The sequence below is a fragment of the Bos grunniens genome, chromosome 10, assembly GCF_055505025.1.
Source record: "Bos grunniens cultivar Pamir isolate PY7600 chromosome 10, Bosgru_T2T1.0, whole genome shotgun sequence".
Taxonomy (NCBI): Eukaryota; Metazoa; Chordata; class Mammalia; order Artiodactyla; family Bovidae; genus Bos; species Bos grunniens.
The window spans coordinates 89,516,836-89,537,789 of record NC_141174.1 but is presented as its reverse complement, the minus strand read 5'-3'; the positions used below and the strand labels follow the sequence as shown (position 1 = coordinate 89,537,789).

The 20,954-nt window shown below is 39.9% G+C and overlaps 1 long non-coding RNA gene and 1 other non-coding gene across 4 annotated transcripts in view; one reads left to right on the top strand and one right to left on the bottom strand.

Moving 5' to 3' along the window:
* The window catches only part of LOC147365327 (uncharacterized), a 42,417-nt gene extending 26,946 nt beyond the window's left edge, over positions 1-15,471 (top strand). For 2 of the 3 annotated variants that reach the window (XR_015135434.1, XR_015135432.1), the window contains exon 2: positions 11,617-15,471. This is a non-coding gene — a long non-coding RNA (uncharacterized LOC147365327). The remainder of the gene's footprint in view (positions 1-11,616) is intronic. The other variant, XR_015135433.1, reaches the window with a different exon arrangement.
* A 5,277-nt stretch (positions 15,472-20,748) lies between these two features.
* TRNAQ-CUG (transfer RNA glutamine (anticodon CUG)) lies at positions 20,749-20,820 on the bottom strand. The gene has a single exon. It is a non-coding gene; the product is annotated as a tRNA-Gln (tRNA).
* Positions 20,821-20,954: the final 134 nt, after the last annotated feature.

The following is a 20,954-nucleotide window of genomic DNA, read 5'->3' as shown; positions in this document are numbered from 1 at the left end:
TTGTTATTTTTCCTGCTTGGCTGGGTGGGCTTCTTCAATTTAGAAAAAAAAAAGTCCTTAAAACTTTATTCATCTATATTTCTCCAAATACTATCCCCCTTTCAATTTTCTTTATTTGTAACTCCTATTGAGTATATGTGAAATCTTCTCATTTTATCCCCCATGTTTCTGATTTACTTTTTTAAAAATCATGTATTCATTTGGCTGTGCCAGATCTTAGTTGCAGCATGTGGGATCTAATTCTCTGACTAGAGATGGAATCCAGACTCCCTGCACTGGGAGCTCAGAGGGTTAGCCACTGGACCACCAGGAAGTAACCTGATTTACTTTCAAGTTTTTTTTTGTTTTTTTTTTTTAAGTTTTTCTAATAGATGGGGAAACAGTGGAAACAGTGTCAGACTTTTTTTGGGGGGCTCCAAAATCACTGCAGATGGTGACTGCAGCCATGAAATTAAAAGACGCTTACTCCTTGGAAGGAAAGTTATGACCAACCTAGATAGCATATTCAAAAGCAGAGACATTACTTTGCCAACAAAGGTCCATCTCGTCAAGGCTATGGTTTTTCCTGTGGTCATGTATGGATGTGAGAGTTGGACTGTGAAGAGGCTGAGCGCCGAAGAATTGATGCTTTTGAACTGTGGTGTTGGAGGAGACTCTTGAGAGTCCCTGGGACTGCAAGGAGATCCAACCAGTCCATTCTGAAGGAGATCAGCTCTGGGATTTCTTTGGAAGGAATGATGCTAAAGCTGAAACTCCAGTACTTTGGCCACCTCATGCAAAGAGTTGACTCATTGGAAAAGACTCTGATGCTGGGAGGGATTGGGGGCAGGAGGAGAAGGGGACGACAGAAGATAAGATGGCTGGATGACATCACTGACTTGATGGACGTGAGTCTGGGTGAACTCTGGGAGTTGGTGATGGACAGGGAGGCCTGGCGTGCTGCGATTCATGGGGTTGAAAAGAGTTGGACACGACTGAGCGACTGAACTGAACTGAACTGATGCTACATTTTATATGATTTCTTTATATTTAGTTTCCAATCCATTAATTTATTTTAGCTATGTCTACTATTCTGTGTACATTACTTTGCCAACAAAGGTCCATCTAGTCAAAGCTGTGGTTTTTCCAATAGTCACGTATGGATGTGAGAGTTGGACTATGAAGAAAGCTGAGCACTGAAGAATTGATGCTTTTGAACTGTCGTGTTGGAGAAGACTCTTGAGAGTCCCTTGGACTACAAGGAGATCAAACCAGTCAATCCTAAAGGAAATCAGTCTTGAATATTCATTGGAAGGACTGATGCTGAAGCTGAAGCTGAAGCTCCAATACTTTGGCTATTGATGGGAAGAACTGACTCCTTGGAAAAGACCCTGATGCTGAAAGATTGAAGGCAGGAGGAGAAGCGGATGACAGAGGATGAGATGGCTGGATGGCATCACTGACTCGATGGACGTGAGTCTGGGTGAACTCCGGGAGTTGGTGATGGACAGACAGGGAAGCCTGGAGTGCTGCAGTCCTTGGGGTCGCAAAGAGTCGGACACAACTGAGCGACTGAACTGAACCGTTCTGTGTGATCTGTCCATTAAGTGTTTTAAACAGTGATTTTATTTTTTAATATATGAAATTTCTAGTTGGTTCTTTTATTATATTGTTATTTTTTGTATGGTGTCCTGTTTTTCCATAACGTATCTATTCTTTAAAAAATTTGAGAGCAATGTGTTTAAAAATCTCTCTAGATTGCTTGATTATCTTGAGTTTTAGGGGTATACTTTCTCTTGTTTGTTGTTTCTGCCTCTTCCCCTTTAAATCTTCCTCTTGGTAATTTATAATTTTTTTTTGAGGTTATCATGTATTTTATTTTTAAAAAATTATTTATTTTTATTTGGAGGATAATTGCTTTACACTGTTGTGTTGGTTTCTGCCATACATCAACATGAATCAGCCATAGGTATACACATGTTCCCTCCCATCTATTTGTAATATTTTGACTTTGAGTGTTTCTGCAGCAGGGTTTCCCATGGAGTTCTGTGTGCTGTGGATTTGAGGGTGTTTCTAACAGGTCAGCTTCACAGTTTGCTGTTGCCAAGACCCTGCAAGTTTCACTAATTACAGGAGAATTTTTATGTTGAGATTTTAGTTCAAGATTTCTGCATCAAATGTCACACTGTGTGTGTATGTGTGGTGTGTGTGTGGTGTGTGTGCTGTTGCCTGCCTAAGGGTATATGAATAAATTAGTCCTCTCTTTAATTTGGTATTATGTAGACAGAGAATTAACAGAATGGAGTAAAAGGTTATAAAATCTGTGTCATTTGTCTTAAAGCTGTTTGCAGTTCCATATTTCAATTTTGTTTCAAGGCAGTAAAAATTGAGCTCTTGCCTTTATTTGTCTATGTTGTTGTAAAGAGTTGAGCTTGTTGTTTTAAGTCAAATCAGTAGTTCAATACGTGGGTAATTTTTTCATGCCTTCTCTATTAGCTGTTGCTGTTTTCTCCTTTGGGATAGAAGGCAGTGAGGCTTGAAGAATAGACTTCTTGTCTATAATTCACAGACTTGATTGGAATGTACTGGGAATGATCCTTGTGAAACTTTAATGATTCACTGCTTGTTGGGGAATTGGAAACTATTGATTCATGTTCTGCCTGGGGAGATGTTGCTTCTCTCTGCTAAGGGTGCATTAAGGAGTTGGGTTTGGGTTTTCATTCTGCCAAAAGTCAGACTGTTGTCCACTTTTAAATCTAGGATGTATGGAAGTCTTCCTCAGTTCTGGCAGATAAAGCTTTGATACAGAGCCACATGTATTTCCAAATCTTTCCCTTGAATGTTACCCAATTAGACCAAACTTTGCAGAGGAATGAGAGATTTCTCTGTTATCAGAGAACGTTTGACACCTGCATTGTTCAATAAGGAAATTACTAGCCACATGTGACCCCTGAACCCTTGAAATGTGGTTGGTTCAAGTTAAGATGCATTGTAATTGCAAAATACACAGTATGAAAAAGTAAAATAGGTCATTAACAATTATTACATTGATTACATGTTGAAGTGACAGTATTTTGGATATGTATTGGGATAAGTGAATTGTGTTACTCATTTTACCTGTTTCTCTTTTTAAAATGTGGCTGGGAATTCCCTGGTGATCCAGCGTGTGTTTGATCCCTAGTTGGGGAAATAAGCTGTGCAGTGTGGCCAAAAAAAAAAAAATTTTTTTTAAGTGGCTAAGTAGAAAATTTAATTATTTAGGTGGCTGGCATTTTATTTCTATTGAACAGCGCTGCTAGCTGCTATAGAGTCTCACAAATAGTGAAACCCATAAGTAATCTAATAAGAACTTATTTCAGTTTATTTTCACCCTGTACTTCCATTCACCTTAAACATTTTTTTCTTTTCTTTTTGCAATATCATGATTTTTTATATAAGTTAATGCCATACTACTGCAAAGCAGGTTAACTTAAAGGGGTTGTATTTCACATAAGTGAGGTTTTAAGGTCAGCATATAAGATGAAAATTAAATATAGTCAAATTTACCCTTGAAAATCCCTTAGGAAGGCCTTAAGCTGCCCTGACACACCAACTTTTATTGAGTCTCAGCCAGATAATTGTTTTTGTCCAGTATGAGGGCAGACCTCTGTATAATTTTTTTTTTTAATTGAAATCAGATGAAGTGGTTGGTTTGTGTTTGGTGCCATGTTATAGCAAAATATAAATCTTAAATCCACAATCACCCTCATCGTGGGGAGATGCCTGCCTCGGAGAAGTGGTAGGGAACTGGAGTCTGTGTGGGAGCAGTGAATTTACACTTCTTGTTTGCATGTGAAAAAAGGGGCATGCCTGCTTTATTTCTCTCTCATCACCCATCAATCTTTCTGTTTCTTTCTCTTTATGTTTGCTAGGTTCTGATAGATGAATTTGGATGCTTTAGTATATAAAGATCTCTCTAGTTCTAATATTCTGTGGGCTTATGATTCTAAATGTTCATAAAAAGCTATAATGAGGTTGCACAACAGTGTAAATATATTTAATGCTATTGAAAAATACAGTTAAAATGGTAAACTTTATGTTTTATATGTATATATATATATATTACAATAACCAAAAAAGTCTTAATTCCATTTGACTCCATGATTACATTTGGTGGGGTAAGAATGTAGAAAACTTGGGAGTCAGAATCAGTGAATGCAGATGTTTACAGATTGGGCTCTTCAACAGCAAACTCTGAGACTGTGTTTAGCATACAGGATATTTATTGTAAAAAATTCTCTTAGGGGACTTCCCTGACAGTCCAGTGATTAAGACTGCATGCTCTCAATGCAGGTGGCCTGGGTTCTATCTTTGATTAGGGAACTAGATCCTGCGTGCCATAACTAAGACCCAGGCAGGGCAGCCAAAAAAAAAAAAAAAAAAAATAATAATAATCTCTCAGAATCAATACCTATGGAAGGAAGAAGAGGGATGCAGGAGAGGGTACAGGGAAAAGCTGTGCTGTGCTACAGGCTGTACAACAGACTCAGTCAGCCCTTCTGGGACTCTGGAGCAAAAATGGCCTTACAGAGTTGTCCCAGCGCTAAGCTGAAATGTTGTTGTTGTTCAGTCACTAAGTTATGTCCAACTCTTTGCCACCCCATGGACTGCAGCACACCAGGCTTCACTGTCCGTCATCAACTCCCAGAGTTTGCTCAAACTCATGTCCATAGAGTTGGTGATGCCATCCAACCATCTCATCCTCTGTCGTCCCCTTCTCCTCCTGCCCTCCATCTTTCCCAACATTAGGGTCTTTTCTAATGAATGGGTTCTTCACATCAGGTGGCCACAATATTGGAGCTTCAGCTTCAGCATCAGACCTTCCAATAAGTATTCAGGTTTGATTTCCTTTAGTATTGACTGGTTTGATCTCCTTGCAGTCCTAGGGGTTCTCAAGAGTCTTTTCTGGCACCACAGTTTGAAAGCAGCAATTCTTTGGCGCTCAGCCTTCTTTACAGTCCAGCTCTCACATCTGTACATGACTACTGGAAAAACCATAGCTTTGACTATAGTAAGACCTTTCTACCTAACTTCAGTAATGTGGGCTGTCCCTGGAAGGGTGTAACCATGGATGAGGTAGCTCTCCGCAGCAAAGGCAATTCCTGTAAGGCTGTCTGCAAGCAACTCTCTGATAGCTGGGACCAGTCCTTCCCTGAAGGGAGATCTTCACACTGCACTCAAGATGTCACCACAGAACTTTTTCTCTTGCAACCCAGCATCTATTTCACCCTTCAAAGCTGCACTCTAAGTTCCTTTAGAAGAATTAATTCTTCTAAAGCATGAGCTTCTTCGTGGAATAATAAATTACATGCTCTGTCCTCCTTCTGAAGTTAAAAACCAGTCAAGGTCTCTTCCTGAACTTCAAATCTTGTATAAAATACTTAATCGAAGATGAAAAACAGGTTGATGTTCACACTTTCCAGACCAGAGGATGGGGTCGTCCTTGTTGCCCTGGCTCCAGCCTGTCTCCTTCAGCTACATTCATTCTTTCAATATGCCTCTAATTAATGCTCCCCTTTTTGGACTGAATTTAGCAAATTTCTTTGGCTTGCAACCAAATCATCCCAACTGATATGCTGGGCTTCAGATCGTGACTCCAGCACGTGCCAGTGTTTGATCTATTTGCCTCGTTGGCTAAGGATTGGCATGCCAGTCCTTAGCTCCTGACTCGGGATCCAGTGCACGTCCCCTGAAGTAGAAGCGCGGATTCTTAACCACTGGACCCCCAGGGAAGTCCCACCAATGTTTGATCTTAAATCTCTCTGAATCTTGGTTTTTCTCATCTGCAGTAAAATCTGTCCTGTAGGGTAGAGCCAGGATAAGGGACGGTGTATTGACTCAGAACTGTAACTAGTAGTCTAAAAAGGTTATACAATGAATAAAGACAAGTCTCTAGCACTGCCCCCCACCCCAGTTTACACTGTGAGTTACTCTACTAGAATACCAAGTGCTGTACGTGTTAAGTGTGGGAATAATGACCATTTCTTGTTTGCCAAATCTCTTTTGGGGATGGGTTTTAATATCACCTCCTCAACACTGCTGTTCTCTAAAGGGCTGAGGGGTGACACTATTCATGATACTGCAACATAAATTAATGGAACAAGGGAGGAAGATGGTAACCTGTCTTCCAAGAAATGTTGAACCAATGGATAATAAGACTGAAATCTTAAAAAAATAAAATATGCGACTTCTCAGCAGTCCGGTGGTTAAGACTCTGTCTTCCAAGGCAGGGGGCAGAAGTTCGATCTCTGGTTGGGAATTAAGATCCCATATGCTTTGTGGTGAGGCCAGAAAAAAAAAAGCACTCACAATATTCAAGGTGGTTTATAGTGAAATCCTTAAAAATTGCTGATTGGGGAAGATGACTAATAACTGCTCTGAGATTTAGTTGTATTAAATAAAATCTGTTTTGATGGGTATTTTTCATGTGTAGAGATACTGTGATTTGGCCTGTGTTATATTCAATTTGGTGTGTAGGTGACAACATGTGGGATTTTAATTGGATTCTCTTGTACCTTACCACAAAAAGAAGGATGGGGAAAAAAATAAAAAGATTCATTAATAAAGCTCTTCAGACACAGTAGCTTTTAGACATTCCTCCCTTGCACCTCAAATCAATCCTCACTGCCAACGTCAGAATACTTAGATGTTTTTTTGAGTTGAATTATTGATGTCTTTGTCTTCCTTAGACTACAAGTGAAAAAAGTTGAATGAAAAATTGAATGGTTACTACTGAAATATTTACTGATGTCTGGGATTTGTTTCAGAAAATGTGGGTGGCGGCAAGTAGCAGGTAAAGTAGATGGAACACGACTGATTTCAGTTTAATGTTTTGGGGGACTGGGTTAGGGTACCTGGCTTCACTATTTTATTCTGCCTAGTTTGTATATGTTTAAGATTAGTTATACTAAATATTTTTTTTAATTGAATGAGTAGAACTAGTAGGTAAAATATATACATATGTGTGCTAAGTTGCTTCAGTCATGTCTGTCTCTTTGTGACCCCCGTGGACTGTAGCCCACTAGGTTCCTCTGTCCATAGGATTCTCGAGGCAAGAAAACTGGAGTGGGTGGCCATTTCCTCCTCCAGGGGATCTTCCTGACCTAGGGGTTGAACCTGTATCTCTTATGTCTCCTGCACTGACAGGCAGGTTCTTCACCACTAGCACTACTTGGGAAGCCCCTAACATATGTATGCACAAAGCAAAGACTGGGAGAGAGCACAGGGGAATGAAGAGTTACGTCAGAGCAGTTAACTATGGGTGATTATTTTAAATAAATACTCAGCTGCAGCTTTGCCATCAATCCTTCCAGTGAATAGTCAGGGTTGATTTCCTTTAGGATTAACTGGTTGGATCTCCTTGCAATCCAAGGGACTCTCAAGAGTCTTCTCCAGCACCACAGTTCGAAAGCATCAATTCTTTGGTGCTCAGCCTTCTTTATGGTTCAACTCTCACATCCTTACATGACTACTGGAAAAACCATAGCTTTGACTTTATGGGCCTTTGTTGACAAAGTGATGTCTCTGCTTTTTAATATGCTGTCTAGGTGTGCCATATCTTTTCTCTCAAGGAGCAAGCGTCTTTTAATTTTGTGGCTGCACTCACTGTCTGCAGTGATTTTGGAGCTCAAGAAAAGAAAATCTGTCACTGTTTCCACTTTTTCCCAATCTAATGAAAGTTAGATATTATTTTTATATATTACATTAGGAAAGATGAAAATGATGGACAGTACTCCATATTTTAAAGAATATAGAGAATCGGGAATGCTTAAATTATTGTTAGGAATAGAAATTTGTACAACTGTGGGGAAGGCGTTTCTTCTAGATATGTATTCAAAGGAAGTAAATGTGAAGAAGGAGGTTCACTGCAGCATGTTTAGAAGTATCAAAACACTAAGAAGATCCTAAATGTTTACCAATTGGTTAAATAGACTATGGTTCATCCACACAATAGACCTCAAAAAGAATTTTTTAAATTAATTTTAAATTAATATTTAAAATAAATACAGCTAAATCTGTATTTATTAACATTGAAAGAAGTCAGAGAAAAAATTAGGTTGCTTAACAGTATTACAGGATTTCACATATATAAAAATAAAATGCACATCTCTATTTGTATATTAGATAGTCTGAAAGAATATATACCAAACTGATAACTCTATTTGAGGAAAAAAAGGGAGGATATCAGTTATCATCTTTTCACCTGTAAATAATAGAAAATATAAGCCCAAATGTGCTTAAATAATAAATGGAATATATTGACCAAGTAACCAAAATGTTCAGAGGTGAAGAGGGCTTTTGGTAAAGGGTTGATGGAGGAGTTCAACAATGTAATTCAGCTGCCGGCTTTTGCTCTGTCTTGCCCTTGCCTTCAAAGGTAAAATCTTGTTGAGGACACTATGTTAAGCAGAATAAATCAGATAGAAAAGGACAAATACCATATGATTCCACGTATCTGTGGTACCTGTGAGAGTGTGCTCAGTCATACCTGATTCTTTGTGACTGCACGGACTGCAGCCCACGAGTGTGCTCAGTCATACCTGATTCTTTGTGACTGCACGGACTGCAGCCCACGAGGCTCCTCTGTCCATGGGATTCTCCCAGCAAGAATACTGGGGTGGGTTGTCATTTCCTCTTCCAGGGGATTTTCCCAACCCAAGGATGGAACCCATGCCTCCTGCACTGGCAAGCGGATTCTTTACCACTGAGGTACCTAGAAAGGCTAAACTGTTATAGGCAGAAAGTGGAATGGTGGTTGGCAGGGATTGTGGGTAGAAGGGGAAACCGGAGTTGTTGTTTAATGAGTATAGTTTCCTTTTGCAAGATGGAAAGAGTTCTAGAGCTCTGTTGCACAATAATGTGAATGTAGACTTTTAAATGGTTAAGATGTTACATTTATGTATATTTTACCATAATTAAAAAAAAATACAATACTACATTAAAAAAGGTAAAAGCCTCATCCCAAGGAGAGCCCCCCCTGGTGGTGGAAGGGTTGCTGGCGCATTCGGGCATGGGGCGTCTTCATTCAGGCCCTGCCACAAGTACTGGTTTTCCTTTTTCTCTTTGTCAAACAGCAGCCTCTGCTGCTGTCACTTCAGTAGTGTCCGACTCTGTGGGACCCCATAGACGGCAGCCCACCAGGCTCCACTGTCCCGGGGATTCTCCAGGCAAGAACACTGGAGTGGGTTGCCATTGCCTTCTCCAATGCATGAAAGTGAAAAGGGAAAGTGAAGTCGCTCAGTCCTGTCAGACTCTTTGCGACCCCATGGACTGCAGCCTACCAGGCTCCTCCGTCCATGGGATTTTCCAGGCAGGAGTACTGGAGTGGGGTGCCATTGCCTTCTCCGTTGTCAAACAGCAGCTCTAGGCTTTCCTCTGATTGGACCGTGATGGTATGTAGGGTCATGTGTCTGTTCCTGAATCATCCTAGGGACCTCTTTGTAAATTTCGGGAGCAATTTTGGTTGTCACAGTGATTGAGTATTTAGAATATGGGCCAAAGATAATAGATTTTTCATAATGTATATTGTTTTTCAGTTGTTAAGTTGTGTCTGACTTTTTGCTACCCCATGGGCTGTAGTCCACCAGCTCCTCTGTCCATCAACTCCCAGAGCTTCCTCAAATTCATGTCCATTGAGTTGGTGATGCCATCCAAACATCTCATCCTCTGTTGTCCCCTTCTCCTCTTCAATCTTTCCCAGCATCAGGGTCTTTTCTAATGAGTCGGCATTTCGAATTAGGTGGTCAAAGGATTGGCGCTTCAGCTTCAGCAGTCTTTCAAATGAATATTCAGGAGCAATTCCCTTTAGAACTGACTGGTTTGATCTCCTTGCAGTCCAAGGGACTCTCAAGAGTCTCATAATATATGGAACAATCCAACATTACAGATTTTCCCCTTATCTTGCATGGCTTTTAATGTCCTGTTTGACATTAATGTAGATTTAAAAAACATCTTTATAATAATCTGAACCTAGACCCTAACTCCATTTTATATATGAACATGAACTACTTGTTTATGGTCTTAATATGAATTGAATTTTAAGATGGGAGAATTATGGGTAAATTGAGAGAAAATAGTATTTTGTTTCATTTGGAACTTCACCAAGAGTTGTTCATTACTTCAGAAAATCATGTTTTGAACAGCTGACACCACTTTCTGAATATTGCAGTTCACACTGCATAATGCAATTCACATTGCATATTTTATCTCTGGAGCCAGGATGTATCCTACAATCAATGACATCTCAGATGAAATACTCTACTGAATCTTAGTCTGCATTTGTAGCTGTTGCTTTCACTTCTCACCTGGATTCTTATGACAAACTCTCCAGCTGGTCTTCCAATGCATTCTCAACAGAGTAGCCAGATTTTTCCTTTTATTAATAAAACGTGGGTCAAAGCATGTCATTCCTCTCTTCTCAACCTTCTAATGTTGCATCATTTTACTCAGATGCAAGCTTTACAATGTGCTTTGAGGTCCTGGGAGATGTGGTTCTGTTTCCTCTCTGACCCATCTCCTACTTCTGCTTTTTCTCCTACTACTCACTTCAGGCCACCTCACTGGCTACTTACAGCCCAGAATACTCCCTACAGAGGCTTCCTCCTTCGATTATTTGCATGGCTATTCCCTCTGCTTGGATACTTCCCCCTAGAAGTATCATTCATGATTCATTCCCTCACCTCCTTCAAACTGAATGTTATGGTCTTGGTAGCAGTCTTGACCACTAGTTTAAATTGCAACTTATTACCCACTTCCCTACTGTTCTGAATGCTGGTTTTTCCTTACCCTGTTCTACTTTTTACCCCCGTAATACTTATCACCTTACAATGTAATATATAATTTACTTACGTGTTCTGTTGTATTATGCCAATTGTTTGGTGTTTGTATCCCACTACCCTGTTAGAATGTAAGCTCCATGAAACGGGATTTCTGTCTGTTTGCCCTGACACATAGTTCTCAAAAACTGTCCAACAAATGGTGATTCTGCCATTAGGTACAAACATCTAACTACTTCATTATATCTTCTATTATAGTCGTGCCCAAGCATTTCCATATTGAAATACATAATATTTCATAAGGTATTGTTTTCCTGTTATTTCTCCTTTATGTTATAGCATTTTGTCATAATAGAAGGTATATCAAAATACATGATCTATTGATTTTACAAGTCAGGATGGTAAGGCAGTGTTATGAAATGCTTGTTACAATATAAGGGTTTGGATGTTAGGGTTAAGATTTGCTGGTTTAGACCATTCCAGAAGCTATTTCTGAAGCTGTGAGTGGAGATAATCTCACCCAAACTGCCTGGCTGCTTCCTGAATGGAAGGCGTAGAGTGGATGTTGGAGACGAAACCACAATGTTGATCACAAGGAGGAAACAAATTTCATTTTCTAATTTTACTATACTTTCATATTGTTCATATTATTTGAATATTTTACAGCAAGTATTCATTCTTTTTGTAACAAGCAAAACCAATAAGGATATTTTTACTTTAAAAAAAAAACTATTGTAAAATATAGAAAAAGAATATAAAAATCACCTTCTCTCCATAGATAAGAACTACTAACTTTTTTTTTTAAATACTCTTTTGTTTTCAGGCATGGATGTACATCGATAACTTTTCTATGATGACTTTGAATAACAGGAGTTGGAGATGTCTTCTGTCAAGATTATTCTGGCAGCCACCTGCATGTTGGATGGAGGGTAAGACTAGGCTGTAACTTAACAATGGGGGTGGAGGGCTTAGAGTGGGCCAGTGGCTAAGAATGGGAACAGATACATCTCAGATACTGTAAAGGAAATAGGCTGTTGACCGTCTATGGGGTCGCACAGAGTGGGACACGACTGAAGTGACTTAGCAGCAGCGGTGATTAGTGAGTGTGAGAGCAGCAAGGATTTGTGTGTGTGTGTGTGTGTGTGTGGCATCTGGGTATTCCAACCTTGCTTTCAAGAATATTGAATACTTATATATGTATGGCTGAGTCCCTTTGCTGTTCACCTGAATTTACCACAACATTGTTAATCGGCTATACCCCAGTACAAAATAAAAAGTTTAAAGTTTGGGGGGGAAAAAGAATCTATTTGTACTAAAAAATAGACTATTCAAAATTAAAAAAAGAATATTAGCGATCAGGGAGAAACTTTTGTCTTCTTTTGTGCTTTATTGATTATGCCAAAGCCTTTGACTGTGTGGATCACAATAAACTGTGGAAAATTCTGAAAGAGATGGGAATACCAGACCACCTGACCTGCCTCTTGAGAAATCTGTACGCAGGTCAGGAAGCAACAGTTAGAACTGGACACGGAACAACAGACTGGTTCCAAATAGGAAAAGGAGTACATCAAGGCTGTATATTGTCACCCTGCTTATTTAACTTATATGCAGAGTACATCATGAGAAACGCTGGACTGGAAGAAACGCTGGACTGGAAGAAGCACAAGCTGGAATCAAGACTGCCGGGAGAAATATCAATAACCTCAGATATGCAGATAACACCACTCTTATGGCAGAAAGTGAAGAGGATCTCAAAAGTCTCTTGATGAAAGTGAAAGTGGAGAGTGAAAAAGTTGGCTTAAAGCTCAACATTCAGAAAACTAAGATCATGGCATCCGGTCCCACCACTTCATGGGACATAGATGGGGAAACAGTGGAAACAGTGTCAGACTTTGTTTTTCTGGGCTCCAAAATCACAGCAGATGGTGATTGCAGCCATGAAATTAAAAGACGCTTACTCCTTGGAAGAAAAGTTATGACCAACCTAGATAGCATATTCAAAAGCAGAGACATTACTTTGCCAACAAAGGTCCGTCTAGTCAAGGCTAAGGTTTTTCCAGTGGTCATGTATGGAATGTGAGAGTTGGACTGTGAAGAGGCTGAGCACTGAAGAATTGATGCTTTTGAACTGTGATGTTGGAGAAGACTCTTGAGAGTCCCTTGGACTACAAGGAGATCCAACCAGTCCATTCTGAAGGAGATCAGCCCTGGGATTTCTTTGGAAGGACTGATGCTAAAGCTGAAACTCCAGTACTTTGGCTACCTCATGCAAAGAGTTGACTCATTGGAAAAGACTCTGATGCTGGGAGGGATTGGGGGCAGGAGGAGAAGGGGACAACAGAGGATGAGATGGCTGGATGGCATTACTGACTCGATGGACGTGAGTCTGGGTGAACTCCGGGAGTTGGTGATGGACAGGGAGGCCTGGAGTGCTGCGATTCATGGGGTTGAAAAGAGCTGGACTCGACTGAGCGACTGAACTGAACTGAACTGAACTGTGCTTTCCTGTTGTCTCTTTTTACAAAACAATAAACCACGTAGGAAGTGTGAAATCTGATGAATTATGATGTTTGTGTACTCCTGTGAGACCATCACCACTATGGAGATAACAGATGTATTTGTTATCCCCTCAAATGTCCTCTTATCTTTTAATCCCTCTCTCCCTTCTCTACTCTTTGGTTAGTTTGCATTTTATAGAATTTTGTATAAATGGAATCATACATTATGTACTCTTCTTTTTGCTTCTTTCACTCAGCATAATTTTGAGATTCATCCAGCTTGTTGTTATGTATCAGCAGTTTGTTCCTTTTTTATTGCCAAATAGTATTCCACTGTGTGGATATACTGTACCAAAATTTACCATCTATCCACTTGTTGATGGACATTTGGGCTCTTTCCAGGTTTTGCTATTACAAATAACTCTGCTGCAAACATTCACATACAACTTTTAATACATATATATGCTTTCACAACTTTTAGATAAATACCTAAGAGTGGATTGACTAGGTCGTGTAGTAATTATTCCTCTGTTCTAAAAGGGTCACTTTTATCTTCTTTTTTGGTAACCCTGACCAATTTAGTATTGCAGTTTTTAAATTTTTAAATTACTAAAAGTCCCAGCTTTTTTCCAAGTAAATGATGGAGAAACAAAAATGAGACTCTGGTGGTCAGCTAGGTTTTTCTTTTCTTTTGAGCAAGCATGGCTCTTATTCACATAGGAGATTACATAGACTTGATGGAGTCCCCCGATGCCAAAGCAAATTCCCTCTTCTGAGGTGCAGTAGTAAACACACAATAGGGATAGGGTAGGAGAGGGAGGATGAAAGGGGGCTGGTAATTGGTATTTATTCAGAGAAGTTTCTCTGACATGGTGGAAGTTCCAGGTTGGGTGGGATGAGGATGAACAAGCTAACTTTCTAGCTGCTAGAAAGCAGCTAGCCCACAGGAATTCTGGAAGGCTGTCAGGAAAAGGCACACGGCCCCAGGACGACAGAGTTCCTGGGAAGACTGAGGAATTCATAGTAGCATTCCCCATCCTCTGACATCCCTTTTCTAGAACTATCTTTCCTTTTATTTTGACCTTCTGTTTCCTGTTTCTGTCCATTTTTAAAAAACTGAGATCCAACTCCTTTTAGTTTTATGTGTGTGTTAAAACACATGTAACAGGGATTTCCCTGGTGGTCTGGTGGTTAAGAATCTGCCTTGCATTGCAGGGTATGCAGGTTCGATCTGTGATCTGGGAACTAAGATATCTCATGACTCAAAGAAGATCCCTCATGTCGCAAGCAAGACCCATTGCAGCCAAATAAATAAATAATATACATAACATAAAATTTACCACTTTAACCATTTTAAATGGTTCAGTGGCATTAAGTACATTTATGATAATTTTATAACTATCATCACTGTTCATTTCCAGGACTTTTTCATCATCCCAAACGGAAACTGTACCTAGTAGACAAAAACTCCCTATTCCCTTTCTGTGCTGTGCTGTGCTAAAGTTGCTTCAGTCACGTCTGACCCTATGGACTGTGGCCCACCAGGCTCTTCTGTCCATGGGATTCTCCAGGCAAGAATACTGAAGTGGGTTGCAATGCCCTCCTCCAGTGGATCTTCCTGACCCAGGGATTGAACCCATGTCTCTTACATCTCCTGCACTGAAATGCGGGTTCTTGACCACTACCGCCACGTCTAGGGATTTACTCAATCTAGGTATCTCATATAAGTGGAATTAGACAGTATTTGTCCTTTTGCTCCTGGCTTATTTCACTTAGCATACTGTTTGCAAGATTCATTCATGTTGTAGCATGTATCAGAATTTCATTCCTTAGTAAGGCTGAATAATATTCCATTGTTAGTATATGACACATTCTGCTTATCCATTCCTCTGTGATGCCACTTGTGTTGTTTCCACCTTTTGGCCATGCTGGGAACGTTGGTGTACATGTATCTGTTTCAGTCTCTGCTTTCACTTCTTTGAAGTAGAATTGCTGTATCATATAGTAATTGTAAGTGTAATTGTTAAAAGAACCACTAAACTGTTTGACACAGTCTGTACTATTGTACGTTCTCATCGGCCATGTATAGGTTTCGAATTGCTTCACATCCTCTCCAACACTTCTTTTTTCTGTTTCATTTTGTTTTGTTTTTAAATAAAAGCCATCCTTATGAGTGTGAAGTGGTATCTCATGTGGTTTTGATTTGCATTTCCCTAATGACTAATGATGTTCAGCATCTTCTCACGCGCTTATTGGTGGTTCATAAATCTTCTTTGGAAAAATGTTTATTGAAGTCCTTTGCCCATTTTCATGTTTTTTTGTTATTGTTGAGTTGTCAGAGTTCTTTATGTATTCTGGATATTAATCATTTACCATATATTTGATTTGTAAGTATTTTCTCCATTCTTACAGGTGATCTTTTCACTCTCTTGGTATCCTTCCTTTTGGTTTTTGAAAAATGATTGTGCCATATGATTTATAATCTCTGAGTACCAAACCTAAAAGGCTAAGAATATGTGAAGAGTAAACTATTAAAATAAAAGTTAGAAGTTATTCTAATTCAGATTTTATGATATGGAAAAAAAATCTATGCTGAGCTACATAGCATTTGGTTATAAATAATAAGCCATTTGTAATATACATGTATTCTCTCTCTATATTTTTATATAGAATACATGTTTATAAATATTTATATAGAATACATGTTTATAAATAAATATTTTAAAATTCTTTCTTTCTTTAAGACTCGGTGCTCTAGTGACTATAATCAGAATCAAAGTTGAGAATTTCCTGGTTTTGTATACAATTTGTTACCTTACAATATACTCAGTAGAAAAGGCAAAAAGCACAGAAAACAAATCTTATCACTTCATTAGGTCTGTTGACTTTTCTCTCTCAAAAAATTCTTTTTATGGTGAAGCAAACCTAGTGTCATTACAAAAATGTGCATAAAACTGATACGTAGGGTTTAACAAATAGTTACAAACTGAATGTCACTATAAAAATCCTTTTGGGTCAAGAAATAGAAAACTGAGCTTTGTTTACTTAACAAACAGGATCCTCATATGGAAGTGTTTTGTATCAGGTTGGTGGGTCCATGGGCTCTGCTTTATGAAGAGAGGTATGTCTGTCTTGGACATCCTTCCTGATGTTTGAGGGATATGCTCAACTTTTGGAAGATGAGGCAGGATGGAGAGGTGATGCTCACTGCATCCTGCCCTTTCCCATCATAGGTCTTGGCCTGGCCTCTGGATAATCCTTATAATGAACTCATGATTCTCAACCTTGGCACTGTTGATATTTTGGGCCAGATAATTCTTTGTTGTGGGGGAGACGTCCTGTCTATTATAGAATGTTTCTACCCACAGGATGCCAGTGGTGCCTCCCAAGTATACACCAAAATGGTCTCCAGATATTCAAATTTCCTGGGGTCAAAACTGACCCCAATTGAGACCCAGAGCATTAATGAACATTTGCTATGTGCCAGGTACGGTGCAAGCTATATACTATTTCAATCACATTTGTCCCATTTTGCAGACAAGGAACCAAGCTTCAGTGGGATTAGGTAAATTATTAAAAGCGGTACAACAGTAAATGGCAGAGCTGGAGTTTAAACACAGGCCTGTCAGTTCCCAGTTTGTTTTCAATAATCTTTTAGAGCTGCTCCCAGGCTGTGGAAGATGAGATATATTCCAGAATTTGCTTCTTCCATATATTCTAGGGCCAAGACATTTCTGAATCTATATTTCCAGGCTTTTTACTGGGTACTTCCTTTTGGTTTTTTTACTAGCTGTTGAAATTAGACATGCCTGAAATTAATGGCAACAGTTTTGCTTTCTTTTTTTTTATCCTTTCCCCCTTTCTATTGATCATTCTTCCAAATAGTTATTAAGCCTTAGATCTCCCTTTTTTGCATCATTATAGGCAGAATCTCATATCTTTGGATATCCTGTGCAAATTCTTTCATTTCTGAAAAAGGTATTTTTAATGATCAGTAGTGAAACCCTTCCCGCGCCTAGAGCCTGTGCTTTGCAACAAGAGAAGCCATGGCAATGAGAAGCCTGAGCACTGCAATGAAGAGTCGCCCCTGCTCACCACAGCTAGAGAAAAGCCTGCACAGCAATGAAGACCCAGTGCAGCCAAAAAACAAAACCAAAAATCCACATTGAAATATCAAAATAGACTGCAAAGTCGTGATACAGCAATGTGATATCGGCATAGGAAGAGAAAAGTTGACCAATTGGACTGTATCGGGGTCAGGTCCTCTGGAAGATGACCCGGTGAATTAGAAGCATAAGAATTCATTTGGGGGTGGGGGGGGAAGACAAAAGGGAGAAGTGGGGCATTCAGATCACAATTTAGGATCAATACCTATGCAAGGAGAGTGGGAAAGAAGAAGGATTGGATAGGAAGAACCTCGGACTATAATGCAATTCTGAGAAAATCTTAGTGCAATGGAGAGATCTAGAGAAAGAGTACCCATTAGAAGAGTCCCATTTTGGACAGAACTGGTCCAGTTCTAGTATCTCTATGGTGCTCAGTCCTTGTCTGGGAACAGTCCAGAGGGAGTGTGGGCCTTGGAGGTGTGGCAACTGGAGACCATCAGCGAACTATACTTCTCACAACAGACTCTTTCTTAATATTTATTTTTATTTCTTTGGTTGCACTGTGTCTCAGTTGTGGCAAGCAGGATCATTAGCTGTGGTATGCGTACTCTTAGTTGCGGCATGTGGGATCTAGTTCTCTGACCAGGGATTGAACCTGAGCCCCCTGCATTGTGAGCACGGAGTCTTAGCCACTGGACCACAGGGAAGTCCCCAACAGCCTCTTTTTTGAAGGGACATCTGAGTAGTGTTCCTCTCTGGCTGTCAGAGGTATATTATGAAGATTAAAGAATAGACTTATTTATATGTATGAAATTTATTTATAATAAATTAGATATTTGTAACAGTGGGGAAAAGATTTTTCAAATAATGATGTTGAAACAATTGGCTATCCATTTGGAAATAACTTAGATCCCTACTTTACTCTCAATTTACATAAAATTCAGATGGAGAAAAAAGTTTTAAAAATCTTTGAAGAAATAAGTTTTTTGAAAAAATCTTGCGTAGAGAGGAAGCCTTCTAATGTGATATGCAACATTCAGAAACCAAAGGACTTTGAGAGATTTGAGTAAATAAAAAGTTAAAACTTCTGTATGGGAAAAAACTTAACTATGCTTAACCATCTTAAACATCTTAACTAGCTCGGGGCTGTTTATCCAAAGCACAGAATGCCTTATCCAGGTTTTTTCATCTTAAATTCTTATCAGGATGCACTCTTGCACTGTGGGTGACCGCAATGGGTTGTGATTTAATCCTTGTGTAAATGAATGATGAATGATACTCTGTTCTTTTTTTTGTTCACAGGTGAACCTGAGAAATGCTCTGTTTCATACAGTTAAAATTTTTTCCCTTCAGAGTGGGATATTTAGACTTTAAAACACCAGAGTATTAGGGGAACTTCTAAGGCAGGAGAGACAGTGTACAGTGCGTTTCAACCTATTTGAGCATGAAATCCTTCCTTTGAGGAATACTATTGACCTTCTCAGGATGCACATTGAGAAATAATGACTTAAGGGGAAAAGTTCATGATTATTTCTCTGGCATTAATGGCCTTACTTAACATGCTCTTATCGTCTAATCTTCTCCACTTCCCCAGATGAGCTTCCTTACTTGCTTCTTCCTTCAGGAGTCAATGCTAGCTCCTCCCCTTCCAGGTGGTTCTTTGTTTTTCCTATTTATTTGACTGCACCAGGGCACCAGGTCTTGGTTGTAGCACATGGGATTTTCAGTCTACCTTATGGCATTCGGATCTAGTTCTCTGATCAGGGATCCAACCCAGGTCCCCGGACTGGGAGCTTAGAATCTCAGCCACTGTACTGCCAGGGAAGTCCCCAGGGAGTTCTTCCTAATTATCTCAGTCCCTCTGAACTGTGGCATCTGTTGCCAGAATTGCTCATTCTGCTCATGAGTTACTCCTTCAGAACTGTTATTGACCCTTTGGTAAACCTTCTGTTGCTATATATTGCTTTGGAAAGCACTGAAAATGGAACTGTATTAGTTTTCTATTGCTGCTGTAACAAATTACCACAATGTTGGTGACTTAAAACTACAGAAATGTATTACTTTATAGTACTATAGGTCTGAAGTGTGACATGGGTATCCCTGGGCTAAAATCAAGGTACCAGCAGGGCTGTGTTCTTTCTGGTGGCCTTAGGGAAGACTCAGTTTCCTTGCCTTTTCCATCTCCTCTCATTTATATTTTGCCTTTTCCATCTTCTATAAGCCTCTGCATTCCTAGGCTCCTGGCCCCCTTTCTTCATGTTCAAAGCCAAAAGGGCCGGTTGAGGCCTTCTCACACCACAACCCTCTGACCTCCCTTTTCCACTTTTAAGGACACTTGAGAGGACGTTAGGCCCACATGGAGACTCCAAGGATAATTATCCTGTTTTAAAGTCAGTTGATTTGCAACCTTAAGTCCACCTGCAACCTTAATTCCCCTTTGCCACATAATCTAGTATATTCACAGGTTCCAAGGATTGGGACGTGGACATTTTGGGAGAGCCTTTATTCTACTTACTACAGGCACCCTTGATGAAAACTCTAAATTGCACACAGGTGTAGTGAGGTTTGACAATAAACGGGAAAAACTTTTTGGCATAAATATAGTGCTTATGTACTCAGTTGTATCCCACTCTTTGGGACCCCGTGGACTGGATAGCTCCTCTGTCCATGGGATTTTTCAGGAGTGGGTTGCCACTTCCTCCTTCAGGGGATGGGATCAAACCAGTCTCCTGCATCAGCAGGCAGATTCTTTACCACTGAGCCATAAGTCTCTTCACATAAACGGAGGCCCTGCTGTGTGATCTTTGGAAATCACTTGAACCTCCCCATCCACATTTCTGAAAAAATGGAAATTGTCATCCTTTGCTCTGCATGTTAAAGAAAATAATTATATAACCAGGTTAAGCTTAAAGGATGACAAAAAGGGTTCAAGAAGTTCTTGATGAATTTTGATGAGGAGGGTGGGCGAGGTTCTGTGAATACATCTGGAGACAGTTTGGGAGATTTCTGGAGAGAAGGAGTGGAAAGTGCCTGCCCTCGTATGAAGTTGGAGGTTGAAAATTCTAGCAAAAAGAATCACCTTTTCATGGAAGCTTTCGAAGAGGGCCGAGGTTAAAAAAAAAAAGGGCTAAGTGTAGAGGATACTTAGGAGACACCTAGGTAACAGTACAGAACTGAAGGAAATGCATGTGGTCTTCCCAGGCAACTGAGTTTTGTGGCATTCCCTCCCTCCTTAGTTCAAAGACACATATACCCCGCAGGTGTACAAGAGTCACTTTGTGAATAAGTACATGACTTAAAAATCGTGGCCAGGGAAAAAACAAAACCCAAACCAAAAAGTGGAAGGAGTACAGGTTCCACCGAGATTTGAACTCGGATCGCTGGATTCAGAGTCCAGAGTGCTAACCATTACACCATGGAACCGCCACGCTCACGGTTCTGCCTTCGGCTCTCTAATCCTTAGAGAACCCCGCCCCCATCCACAAACCGACCACCAGAGGCAGTGCTGAAGCGCTCTCCAGTGCCCTGCTTCCCCGAATAACGGCGAGTGGAGTGAG